This window comes from Lytechinus variegatus, chromosome 13 (genome assembly GCF_018143015.1).
Source record: "Lytechinus variegatus isolate NC3 chromosome 13, Lvar_3.0, whole genome shotgun sequence".
Taxonomy (NCBI): Eukaryota; Metazoa; Echinodermata; class Echinoidea; order Temnopleuroida; family Toxopneustidae; genus Lytechinus; species Lytechinus variegatus.
In genome coordinates, this window is record NC_054752.1 from 15,758,792 (window position 1) to 15,772,188 (window position 13,397).

Sequence of the window (13,397 nt, forward strand, 5' to 3'; positions counted from 1 at the left end):
CTTACCCCTTAAACAAGTACAGCGATATCTTAATTGTTGTGTCACGGACGTTTAAGATCGTAGACGTCGGCTTTACCTTTACTTCCATTAGGTTTATAGTACCACCCCACACACCGCGCTCACATCGGACCCTAAACACGCAGTATTAAGTCTTTTTATAACCTTGCAAGTTGGACTGTAAATACGAAGTTTTCCTAACGAGATATATACCCTTTTTTCATTATTTTCGTATTTTGACACCCTTTATACGTTACCTACGTAACGTGCCCTAGCTATCTTGAAAAAGGGATTTATTTAACTTGCTGGGTTTTTTTTTGGGGGGGGGCACGCATGGTATCCACTCGTCAATGGAAGTCCCCCCCCCCACCGCGGGCCCACGAGAGTACAAAAGAGTACTCTGAATCTGAGCTTTATAGTAATCTCTCTGAAAGTGTTTTATTTAATTGAATTGTGAAGGAGCCAGAATAGTGATTGAGATTTACTGAGCCTCAGTGCTGTGAAAATGATTTAAACGACTGCCTTAATTGACACACAGCGTGCGGAATAGTATTTCCTGTCATCTGATTGCTGGTATAGTATTTCCTGTCATCTGATTGCTGGTAAGTTGTAAGGCTTGGTTCCACTGCACTTTTACAATAGAAAGTCAGGTTACAATTTACAATGATGTTAAATTGCATCTAATCCACATGTTTGTTGGTCAGCTGCCTATCTAGCTTTTCAAATCAAACATTCTTTTTTAATCATAGTAATTTACAGAACAGGTTAACAACCTGAACATAGATTATGAACCTATCGTGTCGCAAATACCTTTTCAAATGTGATTCTATTATCATCGTTGTTTGCAATTTGACTTTCTATATAGTCCACTTGTCCATATGTAAATTTTATTCTTGCAGTTACGATCCGTTGCATTTATTGTATGGATCAGGTTCATTATGCTAATGAAGATATCCACCGTATTATGTCAGCTTAGATTACATTCTTTTATTATTCAAAATCTATCTACATAGACCTATGATTTCATTCATTTATACCCTTGCTCAATATATAAGGTTTATCAAATCCCGGTGACCCCCCCCCCCCCCTTATTTTTCATCAAAAGCCCGGAGTCTGCTCGTCACATGTACGCGCTCATGATCGGACACACTCTTCTTACATCATGTACATGCACCCTCACTTGCACCTGCACACACCTTTCACTCCAAGCTTTCAACACCGTATTGCAAACCCAAGTTTATACCCTTCATGAACCTGGATGACGTATTGGATAATGCAGTATTTACACCCCAGTGTAGATACTATACTGCCAACGAATTTAATTCAGTTTTTAATACTACCCAAATTAACAAACCAATTCACCTTAGCTTTATGCATATAAACATTAGAAGCTTGCAAAAGAACTTTGATACTTTCAGTGAGTTTTTTTCTATATTGAATACTTTTCCCTTTTCTGTAATCGCAATGTCAGAAACTTGGTTACACTCAACCACGCCATCCATTTTCAACATTGACAATTATACATTTAAACATAGTGATCGTAATCGTGGAACTGGAGGAGGTGTCGCTTTTTATATTCACAATGATCTAAATTTTAAAATAAGACATGATATTCAACTCCAAGGTATAGAATCATTATTCATAGAAATTATTGATGAAAAAAATAAAAACAAGATAGTCGGCGTAATCTACAGACCACCAAATAATATCGCCAACATATTTATGGATGAATTGGAATCTTGTCTCGAATGTATATCACACGAAAACAAGGAAACTTATCTCATGGGCGATTTCAATATAGATATATCTATGCCTCATACTCCACAGGGCCAACAGTTTATTAACTTGTTTTCATCATTTTCATTTAAATCTCTCATTAACAGACCAACACGGATAACAAGTACAACACACACAATCATTGATAATATATTTTCCAATGTAGGTCTATTAAATAATGATAATAACAATGGAATAATTTACTACGACATTTCAGACCATTTACCCATATTCACAATTTGTAAAGATAATAGACATTTACAAAAACAACAAAATATAGAAAATATTACCGACGAAAAGAGACTAAACGTAACATAGAAACTTTAAAAACTGATTTGAGTGCAGAGAGTTGGGAAGATGTCTATAGAGAAGACAATGTTAATAAATCATATGATGTATTTTTAAATAAACTTATTCATTACTATGAAAAAAATATACCTCTGATAAAAATTAAACTAAGTAAAAAGAAGAATAAAAAACCATGGATCACTCAAGGCATAGTTAAATCAATACTGACTCGTAATAGATTATATAAAATATCACTAAAATCACCTACTCAAGAACATAAAAACAAATACAAAAAATATCGTAATAAATTAACGTCAATAATCCGTTTGGCACGCAAATCGTACTTTTCGAACAAAATAGAAAACAATAAAGATAATAATCAAACATTATGGCACACAGTAAACGAAATGTTAGGTAAGAAAACGCATGATCTTAATGTTGATTTCCTTCTAAACGGACACACAACGAAAAACCCTTCCGAAATTGCTGAAGCATTTAATTCTTTTTTCGCCAGTGTTGGTCCTAACCTTGCATCTAGCATTGTGACTAATACCAACAACTTTTCTACATATTTACATAACAATGCCGAAGATTCTTTATTTTTTAATCCTACTAATCTTCATGAAATTTTAGAAATCGTCCGATCCTTGAAATCTACTAAATCGTGTGGCCATGATGGTATCAGTGTATATTTACTAAAACAAATAATTCATTTTGTGGCTTCTCCCCTTGTACATATTTTCAATTTATCTCTCTTAAAGGGAATTTTCCCGGATCAACTTAAACTTGCAAAAATAATCCCCATATACAAAAAAGAAGACCCTTGCCAAATTGCTAACTACCGCCCTATTTCATTACTACCAAGTATATCCAAAATACTTGAAAAAATTGTTTATAAACGACTATATTCTTTTCTGGACACAAATCAGTTATTAATTCCCAACCAATACGGCTTTAGGAAAAATCACTCAACTGACTATGCAATCTTACAATTATATGATAAAATAACAGCTTCACTTTCCAAAAAAGAGCACACCATTGGGGTTTTCATGGATCTATCGAAAGCATTCGATACCATGAATCATCATATTTTGTTGTATAAATTAAAGAAATATGGAATTAGAGGTAGTGTTCATTCTTGGTTTAAAGATTATTTAAGTAATAGACGTCAATTTGTTAATTTTAGATTCAAATCATCCCATACATGCCCCGTTAAATGTGGAGTACCTCAGGGTTCAATTCTAGGCCCCTTATTATTTTTAATCTATATGAATGATATTGTTAATGCATCACCTTTACTTACATACGTTTTATTTGCAGACGACACTAACATATTTTATTCACATCAGAACTTAAACATTCTAGTCGCAACTCTAAATCAAGAATTAAAAAAATTATCATTATGGTTTAAATCAAATAGACTCTCCCTTAACATAAATAAAACAAACTTCATGTACTTTAAACATATTAATTCGAAACAAGTATTTCGCGATATCATTTATATCAATGATATGCCCATTAACGAAAAACAGGAAACAAAATTTTTAGGTGTATTGATCGATTCAAACGTAACATGGAGTAGTCATATTCGTAATATAAGCATGATGATTGCAAGGGCCATAGGCATCTTGTACAAATTGAAATATTATATATCTCAAAGATCATTACTAATGCTTTACAACTCCTTTATTTTGTCACACATTTCTTACTGTAACATAGCATGGGGAAATAGTAACAAAATAAAAATAGACTCAATATTACGTCTTCAAAAGAAAGCTCTTCGTATTTGTTATCACTCTCATTATCTCGCCCATACTGATCCAATATTTCATTATTTTAAGACATTGAAAATTTACGATATACACACTTTTCAAACTGCCATTTTCATGTATAAATTTTCCACCAACACTATTCCAGCATCCTTCCGTAATATTTTTGTTTACAACAGAGACATACATTCATACCCTACACGACATTCATCTGACTTTCACCTAACAAATCCCAAAATAATAATTGCTCACAAAACAATACGTCATCACGGTCCTGAAGTTTGGAACACTCTACCGAATAACATCAAACAAGCTACCTCTCTTTTTTCCTTTAAAGCTTTATTAAAGAAGTTTCTTGTATCAAAGTACGTGTAAAAATCTCACCTGCACGTGCACCCACATCTGCACCACTTCACATGACCCCTTTACCCTCTCCCCCTTTTTTTTCATAAACATTTCAAATAATTATGTGACATCATTATTATAGACCCGTGATTTTTCTTTCTACAATGGTTTCATGTAGCTGCCTTCCTTTGGCTGCTATTCTCTCAAGCATTTTGCTTATGATAGCTGGCCACTGCATTTTATTTTATATAATTATCATTACTTACATGTACATGTATATCTATGTAAATTATTCTATTATGTAATCGTCACAATTTGTAATTATTTCATTTATTTTTGTATTTCTTTATATTCATTATGATTACTGTGTTTGATATATTGAATTTTCAATAAATGCAGAAACACCTGCAAAAAAAAAAAACTTTCGGATGCGGAGAGGATGTAAAACGGAAAGGAATCTTGCCATCCGTTGGAAAACGCTATGCATCCGTTGTGTAGTCAATGCATACGTGTTACTTACGCTCTATCCATCGAGCATTCATCCAGTCTGATTTCATCGGCCCAAAACGTTTTGAGCTGCACAAAACTTGTAGAACAGATGAATTAACTTTCAGCCGGGATTACGATGTACTAAAATCCGCAACATATACAAGCAACAAACGTTCCGTGTCCATTAGCATCCGTTAAACATCCGTTGTATCCTCTCTGCATCCTCGCAACTCAGATCCACTGAAGCTGAACAACAGGAAGGGGGAGGAAAGAGAACGTCTATCGTTAGAAGCAAGGATATAGAAAGGATATAAGAGTATATGCATTTAAGTATTCCACCCCCCCCCCCCATAACCCCTTCGGACCTGTCATCCACTTCCATCCGTTTTCATCCTCAAGATTTTGAACAACCAAATAACATCCGGGCTACATACTACCCACGTCCGTTCTTTTCCGTTATGTTTTCGCAAATGTTTCGCCAATTTTGTCCCTTTCTGGAGCAGAGGAAAACGAATCGCACCACCCGCGAAATTTTGCTCGTTCGCGGCTGTACCTTTATGAATACGTTTTCCGTCACCCAGCTGATACTTGATTTGGGGGAGCAAACCTATTGTTCATGCGGGGCGGGGTACAAGGGGAGGGGTGAGGTATAATCTATTGTGTCACGTGTCCATCTTGAATAGGAGTGACATGGAGTATTAAATCGTAATTCAATAACATTGATAAACAAATCGTTATCGACTAAAGTCTCAGTATAAGTAAATATGCAAAGAAGGACGAATTTGCTTACCGAGCTCGATCGATCCAAGGTAGATTTTTGTTGTTTTTAATGGGTAAACTTACTGTACATAAAGTACGCCTACAAGCCAGCGTATCAGATCTAGCGGGGGTAAGGGGGCACGTGCCCACGACGCCGCTTTCAAGGGGTGCAAAAAAGGTGAGAGGGGCTCAAATGAAAAGAAAAAACAAAGAAATAAAGGCGCAGAATAAAAAAAAATCACTGAAGTTAATAATACCACGTCTCATGCTACTACCATGGTAATGCAGTTTCCAACACAATTAGAAAATTAATCTTGCATTACCCAGGTATGAATATTTGTGCCAACCTTTGATTAGTGATATATTTATTCTCTTCAAGAATTCAAACACGTCATACAAAAAGATTCCCTTTTCAAACGCAAATTTCATAACTTTTCATCTCTAGCTGCGGGATTGCATTTTGATACATTATTCTTCTAGACTAAGTTATTGGTGAAAAAAAATTCAGATAATGGGACAAGCTTGAAAATTGGCACAAAGGTAGAGTGATTTATTCATATATTCCAAATATTCAGATTTCTGAAATAATGACGTCAGAATATTGATATAGCAAAATATATATCGATATCTGACGTCACACAACATCATAGTTAAAATATATTCGGTCACATGATGCTATTTGAACCAATTACTATACAGAATTCAATCTATGTATACATGTAATATACATTATATCCTACATAGATTGAATCTTGTATAGTGATTATTATTATTAATCCTCGGTTGGACTGGCAAAACTACTATATTGCTAGAACAACCTCGGATAATAATTTCACTATATTTTCTCAAAGCCTGATATATTTGTATATTGCAGTCCACTGCTTCATCTTCATGAATTGTAGCAGGGGCGTCGATCCATTTTTCAGATTGGGGGGGCAAAATCATTAACGTTCCATGGATCGTGCAACACCCACACATACACACACACACACACATATATACATGTATATATATATGACTCATGAGACACAGACACGTATCTCACCAACAAATAAATGCGAGCGCGAAGCGCGAGCTGATTTTTTTTAGTATACTGACAGGAAAAGCGTGCCTGTTTAGAACTGTTTGTAGTAACTCATGAGGAGGATACATATCTCACTACACAGATAGTACGAGTGCCGAGAGTGAGCTAAAATTTCTTTATATTCTGACCTGAAAGCTTGATATTCTAAGCATTTTAGGTACCAATGATTAAGATTTGTATCTAAAGAAGAATAGATGCGAGCGCGAAGCGCGAGCTGAAAATTTTGATTTTTCGATCTGAAAAAATAACAATTTAATGGACGTTTTTGATAAAGAACAAGATACATATCCAAGAAAAGATGAATGCAACTCGAAGCAGGAGTTCTTTTGAGGCTTTAAAGTGAAAACGGGACATTTGTACTCACCTATTTAATCATGAAAAGTATGGGTTTTTGCTACAGAAATGATGCGAGCGCGAAGCGCGAGCTGAAAATTTTTATATTTCAATCAGAAAAGCGGACATTTTGAGCACGATTTTAAATAAAGAACGAGTTGTGTATCTCATTCACGCTTGCTGAACATTACATTCTCGTTTTTTTGTTGCCATATTCGGAATTATTGGGGGGGCAAAATGATATGTTTGCCCCCCCAATATTTTCGTTGGTGGGGCGATCGCCCCCCCCCCCCTGCCCCCCCAGGATCGACGCCTCTGAATTGTAGGATGCAGCGTTAATAATTAGTGTCAATAAGGGCTACAGAGACTTTAATTTCTCTCAAAAGTTTGTGTTGTATAATATCAAATGTACTTATTTTTACTTGTATGTATATCTTTTTTCTATTCTACATAAATTAAATCCTGTATGCTGATTAGTTTAAATAGCATCATGTGACCAAACATAATTCTCACTATTTTGCGATGATGTCGAAAACTAAACGTCCACCGAAGAAAATGTACTATTGATGATGTACTAAAATGTACTAAATTTACGTCACAGATCATGCAATCTCTCGGGCGCACCGGTCAGCGAATTGAATCTACCGGTCCCGTGAAAAGAAGGCGCATGCAGAAATCCGCGTTCCACTGAGCGCGTGGTTTCGGGAAAAGTAGATCAGTCTGCGCAGCGCGTTAAGAAAAGTGTACAAGAGTAGATAGGCTCTTGTTCTATATGCCTTATTAAATGTAGGATATAAAACAAATATACCCGGCCTTTATTTCAAAAGTATAGCGGGAATTATTTATCCTCGGTTGTACTGCATGGCCAAATAGTTATGCCAGTCCAACCTCTGAAAACATTTCCCGCTATTACTAAGCCTGGTATATTTGTATATAGTATGTATATCTAAATTTGGAATATCCAAAAATATTAAGACAAATAGCTGTTTATAAATGAATTCGACTTCAGAGCGCTTAAGTCGGCCATGAATTGGAGGGACCCCGTTCGAAAGACAACAAGAGCTCTAACTATTAGCCAGGGTATGTTAAGTGCATTATTTTTTTGAGGTATATTTGACCCCCCCCCCGTATAAATTATCTTAAAGGGATGCTCCGGGCTGAAGACATTTATAATTCACAAAGCAAAATGCTGAAATTTGATCAAAATCGGATAACAAGAAGTTATTGAATTTCAAAGATTAGCATTACTCCGGTGAAACAGTTCTAGCAATGTCTTCATGAATATTCATTAGGTTGGCTGATGATGTCACATCCCCAATTTCCCTTTTCTTATATTATTTCATGAAATCCTAATTGTTTCGCTTTTCATGAATGTGCAAATGTGTCTTCACATTGACACTCTCTCTTCCTGAGTGGATTGGCGCCGATTATATTGGGAGACACTGCCCTCTATGTTAGCTTTGGGAAAGTGAACTTCCAGACACCAACGTCCATTCTGGACTACCAAATGATTAGCTCGGTCGCCTTTTTTTCTCGAAAATATGCGTCCTGCACATACCGCAAAAACAATTCTGCGTTCGGCTATTATTCCTTAACCGGTACGTCTTCATTACTGGATGTTAAAACACTCTCTCTCCCCCTCTCTCTCTCTATATATATACCTCTCCCCCCCCCCTCTCTCTCTCCCTCTCTCATTGCCTCTGTAACTGAATCAGAAAGAAACAATATCGGAGGACATAAATACACACATGATACTGGAAGCGTGGTATGTATATCTGATTCATTAATTTAATTACGAGATATGCAATTCAATGCTCGAATCAATTTTGGCCATCCTAAATAAAGCGAATGCCAACTGAAGTAATACAATCGAGCCGAATGTGGCCCAGTTGCTCCGATTACAGCCGAAAGACGATCCGAATGTCGACCCGAATTGTAACCGCCGCATGAACCCCTGATATTCGACGAATCAGAGGAAGCGAAATCGTAGAAACGGGCACACATCCGTTTGCCATTCGAATCAAGAACGGGGAGGTCGTCCGGTATTGGACATCCACCAAAGACGAAATCGGCCGAACATAGTCCAATCAAAAGGATAAGGAGTTTGACATCCATCATCCGATCTGAAAAAAAACGGATTGGGAATGATGATGGTGACGATGATTGTGAATTGGACCCCCCCCCCCCGAAAAAAATAATAATAAAATGAAATATAATAATAATAATAATAATAACAATAATAATAATAATACTAATGATGAACAAATACAAATAAATAATAATAATGTGCGCTGCGATTTGTTGAGCTTATAGTTATTTTTTTTTGAGAATTCAATTTCGTGATAGCCCTGGTCCTCCGCTATTGGTCATTGAAATTCATTGTCAGTCTAAGTCATTTAGGTGCAAATAAGTGAACTAGACTTTAGATCAACATCGTGCAATTCAATAACGTTCCACGCATAAGCTTTTTTTCTCCAAAAATCATTATCTCTGTAAATATTCCTCAAATGAATATCCCGAATTTAAGGAATGTGAGATCAAAGTTATTTTTCCACATGAGAATTCATTATATTTGCACATCTTTTTTCAAGTGCATGGTATTTGGGAAATGGGTATTCAAAATCAGATGTTGCATGACGTGGCATTGTATAATCATACGAATATCGAATTGGTATAAGCATGTTTCAAGTAATGGCATTCAATTTAAGATGCATCGTTCAGTAACAAATCACTAAACATATTTTGATTGGGGATAGATGCACAGTTCTTGTTAATGTTATAAATGTACTTTATTATGTTCTTGTTAATGTTATAAATGTACTGTTAATGTTATAAATGACATTTTTTTTTCAGAATAAAGACGCTGGTTGGGCGTATATAGAACCGCCCTTCAAAATCCCCCATAAAATCACCACCCATGAAACTGAGTGAAGTTGAAACAAAACACAGAAACGGTAATGATAATGTTCATATAGGTGAAGAGATTCGGGGTAACAGACACTGACCTAAATGAATAAATATGGAAAGGTGAAGAAGAAGAGATATGTTGAAAATAGACAGTGAAAAGAAAGAATATAGATTGTTCCCTAAAGTAGACGAAACGCAAGACCATTTACCAGAAGTATGAGAAACAGAAAATTATATTAGCCTATATGCGATTTCTATTTGTGACGAAAGCATAGGAAAATATTGTACGAAAATTATTCATTTTGCAAGAGTGCATGGCAATTTTTATTTACATATTGATCATTCGGATGTTACACTGTTAAAAAACCCGTGATTTTACAGAAAATAAACAGAAGATTTTGCAGAAAGCAATAACAGAATCATTCTGTAAATTCATAAAACAGGAATTTTTCTGCAATTTAACATAACAGGTCTGTTAAAAAAAGGGGAAAAGGGTGTTTTATTCAAGGAAATTTGTAAGATTCCATACACCAAATACCAAATTCCTGTAAGATTACGCAATTCAATAAGATTACAGATGATCTCGAGACTCTGCTGCAGGAACTTCTTTTATTTTAAGGATAAATTTTCTAACAGTGTATGGAAACAAACCAATTGTACATTAATAAACTGCACCCTATAAAAATGAAGATGGTTTCCCAAACAGGGATTCGACCATCGTTGATTTACTTGAATGCGCAATTCCTGAATTTTAGTGCACAAAGCTTAGAATAAATACCTCATTAGTTTCTACAGTGTTAAAAAAACCTGATTTTAGAGGAAAAAACAAACGATTTTGCAGAGAGCAATAACAGAATCATTCTGTAAATTCATTAAATAGGAATTTTCTGCAATTTAACAGAATAGGTCTGTTTAAAAAGGGGAAAAGTCTGTTTTCTTTAAGGAATTTTTTAAGGTTCCATACACCAAATACCAATTTCCTGTAAGATTACGCAATCTAGTAAGATTACAGGCGTTCTCGAGACTCTGCCGCAGGAACTTGTTAATTTTAAGGATACATTTTCTAGCAATGTATATATGTTTTGATGTCTTATTCTATGTTACTATAATGATTTCGATAAGCCTGAGTGTGGAATATATGTTGTAATTTCTGTTTGAGAACTTATTCTCACAATGCATCCGTGCTTTTTCTCAGGTTTCTTTCATCCAGTGATAATATTTAATAAAGGCAATGCTTTGTTTATTCATAATATGATGTTAATTTACATCATTTTTTGCAATTCTATATCTCAAAAAAATCTATTTCAATTTGAATGAATAAAGAATTAAATTGAACATTGTCAAAGGGAAAATAATTCACTGATAGGCCCTATTTTGATTCTATTCTGGGTGTAGTATACTACAAAATAGAATGAGCAAATATAAATTTATCTAAGACTTACATGACTTGTCTGCTGCTGAGACGCTAAGACTCGAAAAAGAAGCAGTATACTTCGAAGATGAATATTGAGATGAGAATAATTCTAATAGCAGCTATAATATTTCTTTTTTCGGTAGTATCACCAAACTTAGAAGTCTTGATGGAAGGTGGTTCTGAGATAAGTCCTGAAGATTAACGACGATCTATTTTATTATCGGTATTTTATGGGAGTGGAAAAAAATATTCATTCGACATAAAATGTGTGTCATCGAATCATGAAGCAATCACTTCTTATGGCTCATCGAATTTTAGTCTATATTTATTACGAAACTTTTTTTTACAGATTACATCGTTAATTAACATGATTAATGATAATATCTATAAAGGGTATAACAAATAATATCATGCGTGGATTTCGTAATAATAATAATAATAATAATCCGCTTTTTTATATAGCGCTTAATACATCGGAACGACGTGTCTAAGCGCTTTACAGATATATTATTACCCCGGTCATCGGATTCAATCAGTCATTCCCGCACACAATGTGTGCACATCCTCCACTCCCTGGGGAGTATTCCAGTCAGTCGCCTGTGAGGCGCACACAGTACTGGACAAGCTACAATGACTTTCACATCCTACCGGGTACCCATTTAGCACCTGGGTCGAGAGTGGCAAAGTGTTACCGCCTGTTCATTGCAAAAGAATATATTCCATTGTGACTTTGACAATAATACTCCTTTCTAGATTAGCCGCTGATGATTAATATTGATATTTGAGAGGAAATGCAGGTTTATCTTGAAAAGCAGACAGGGACTAGTGATTTTCCAAGGGGGGATTTGACAGGCAAAAAAAATTGAAGGTCAGTTCGTATACGTAAAATTTGACAAACAAACAAAAAGGATGGTCCTCACTGGTGCACGGACGGCATATTCCCATTGAAAGAATAATTGTATGGTGTGAATTTCAAAGGGGGTACACTCCTTGTTTTGTGAAAAAAAAACGGCATGTTACACTACAAATTTTGATTATGGCTCTTAAAGGGGGGGACACCACATTCGCTGAAAATCCCGTGTGAGTTTCAGGCCACATGACCAATGTCAATGTTTGTTGAATTACAATCATGACTTTTAAAGTAATACATGTATATGTATCTTATTCATAAAACTTTGACAGAAGAGTTGAACATCCTGTGTGCGAATTTAAGTCACATGACCAAGGTCAACGGTAATTTGTGTCAATTATCATAGTATTTTATGATCATAGGAATTGTGTGTTTGTGAATAATTATTCTAAAGTCGTTTGTAAAGCCAACACTGATGCTGTATTGAATCGTGTAATGCAGGCGAGACCGTCAGAAGCACTCCACTTGTTTGTTTATTCATTAGGATCCCCATCTAAACCCCTCAAAAAAAGTTCCGCAACTCAAGTTTGAGTGCTAATAAATTTCTTAGTGTGCCATCATCATATGTAAAAGTGGTATCATTGAAAAGTATGATTATTCCTCTTTACGATCATGTGTCATTTGTAATGCTAGTGTTATCATGAAATACACAGACATGATAAATATGCAGCAATGTAAGAAATGAAATGTTGCAAAAATTCGTTGCCATGTCATGTTTGAGTTCTGCAACTCAAACTGCAAGTTTGAGTGCTAATAAATTTCTTAATGTGCCATCATCATGTGTAAATGTGATATCTTTAGAAAGTATGATTATTCTCCTTTACAATCATGTGTCATTTGTAATGCTAGTGTTATCATGAAATACACAGACATGATAATACGCAGCAATGTTAGACATGAAATGTTGCAAAATGCGACCGAGTGCATTCACTGTCACCTGCATGGTGGAAATTCTATAGAAATGGAGACTCTTGTTGGAAATCAATGCATTTTGCAACATTTCACTTCTGACTTTTCTCGATGTTCAGGGTGATTGCATATTCCATGATTACATAATCACAGCAAATGGCATGTCATTGTAAAGACGAATAATTCAGCTTTCCAATGATACCAGTTTCATCTTTTATACTTCATTAACCAAAACGATATCATCCCCCAAAACCGAGTTGCAAAACTTTTTTGTGGGGTTTATTTAGTTTGATCTTAACTCATTCTACCACCTTTCTTCATCTCTCTCTCTCTCTCTCTATCTATATATATATATGTATCACTCTTTCCCTCTTTCTCTCTATATGCCTCCCCCTCTTCCCCCCCCCCCTCCCTCTC